This window comes from Schistocerca gregaria, unplaced genomic scaffold, assembly GCF_023897955.1.
Source record: "Schistocerca gregaria isolate iqSchGreg1 unplaced genomic scaffold, iqSchGreg1.2 ptg000169l, whole genome shotgun sequence".
Lineage (NCBI taxonomy): Eukaryota > Metazoa > Arthropoda > Insecta > Orthoptera > Acrididae > Schistocerca > Schistocerca gregaria.
In genome coordinates, this window is record NW_026061724.1 from 17,375,972 (window position 1) to 17,378,048 (window position 2,077).

The following is a 2,077-nucleotide window of genomic DNA, read 5'->3' on the forward strand; positions in this document are numbered from 1 at the left end:
TGTTGTTGTTTGGACAGCACATCGGTTACGTGTCAGATGTGTAGCCAAGCAGTAATTTGTCGCCATAGCTGCAAATATTAGCCGGTAATATGAAGTGTTGTCAGCTAAAGTCTGATGATGCAGACGACCGTAAGGACGAAGTACCCAACAGTACCGCTAGGCCGCGCCTCTTTAGCTCAGTGGTAGAGCACTGGTCTAATAAACCAGGGGTCGTAAATTCCATTCTCACAGGAGAAAGATTTATTTTGGAAATTAGTTGCGCGTCGTGGCCGTATAGCAAACAGTACCTGTGATGACGAACAATTAGCGACAGGCGTTTTTTTAAGAATTACTCTCAGATGCGATTAAGGCAAATGGCGCAGATAAAGCATTTGCCAAAGCGGTACAGCATAAGGTGGGACGAGGCAGTGTGAATTACATTTTATAGATGTATTTCTCACATATCTCAGAGCCTCTCGCGATATTCGTCGTCGTCGTCGTCGTCGTCGCCGTCGTCGCCGCCGCCGCTTCTGCAGAAGTAGCAAATGGCAATCGTAGCAAATGCGGCGAGGGACGCCCTGCCTTCGATTCCGAATGCACAAAGTGTGTGGTCTTGTTTCTCAGTCTATATTTGGTCGGTCTCGTCAGAGGTTGAATGTAACGAATGGGTGGGAAAGAGCAAGGGGCAGCGGCTGTGTAGAACGAAAACACAAATCCTCAGGGGTGTGAGCGTTTCGAGATGAGTCGTATACATGTAAATGTTGGTCGTCAGTGACCGTGTGGCCTAATGGATAAGGCGTCGTACTTCAGATCTGAAGATTACAGGTTCGAATGCTGTCACGCTTGTGTTTTTCCAGTTCTGAAAAAGAAACATAACGTTTTAATGTAGCAATTGAGCAGTACGAAACCGTCTGAATGTTGCTGTTGACCATTTTTTGCTTGGAGATGCTCTTGAGCTTGAAACACACACAACAAGACCGGTGTTAACTAGCGAAATGGTCGGCAGAGCGCCGACACAGCGAGTTTTGACTATCACTTGCACATCTAAAACAACGTCGGAAAGTAACTCGTTCGGCTTTTGAGTCACATAAAGTATGTGTGTTAATTTTGACGCCACTAGCTCTGCATGTTGTCATGCAATTTCTGTACCTCTCAGAAATGATTATGACATAAAAGTGAAGTACGTGACGAGTGTGACGTTAGGAAAACATTAGGCATCATGGAGAGTTTCTGTATGGGACCACCCAACGCAAAAGAGTACTGTGTGACGTGCTACCCGGCAGGTATTCACCGAGGTAGCCGGCTAGCTCAGTCGGTAGAGCATCAGACTCTTAATCCCAGGGTCGTGAGTTCGAGCCAGACGCTGGGCGGTACGGAATTTTGTTCCGCTGCAGGTGTAAATTACCGTTTTTCTGATTAACGAGATTTAATGGAAATAGCAACTTTAAACTTTGCCTACGTCTCTGTCAGTCGCAAGAAAACTGTATTTGAAGGTGAAGGTGATTTTGTAGACATGTGTGAAAGACATGTTCTGAAATGCAAGTGTTGTTGTTTGGACAGCACATCGGTTACGTGTCAGATGTGTAGCCAAGCAGTAATTTGTCGCCATAGCTGCAAATATTAGCCGGTAATATGAAGTGTTGTCAGCTAAAGTCTGATGATGCAGACGACCGTAAGGACGAAGTACCCAAGAGTACCGCTAGGCCGCGCCTCTGTAGCTCAGTGGTAGAGCACTGGTCTAATAAACCAGGGGTCGTAAGTTCCATTCTCACAGGAGAAAGATTAATTTTGGAAATTAGTTGCGCGTCGTGGCCGTATAGCAAACAGTACCTGTGATGACGAACAATTAGCGACAGGCGTTTTTTTAAGAATTACTCTCAGATGCGATTAAGGCAAATGGCGCAGATAAAGCATTTGCCAAAGCGGTACAGCATAAGGTGGGACGAGGCAGTCTGAATTACATTTTATAGATGTATTTCTCACATATCTCAGAGCCTCTCGCGATATTCGTCGTCGTCGTCGTCGTCGCCGTCGTCGCCGCCGCCGCCGCTTCTGCAGAAGTAGCAAATGGCAATCGTAGCAAATGCGGCGAGGGACG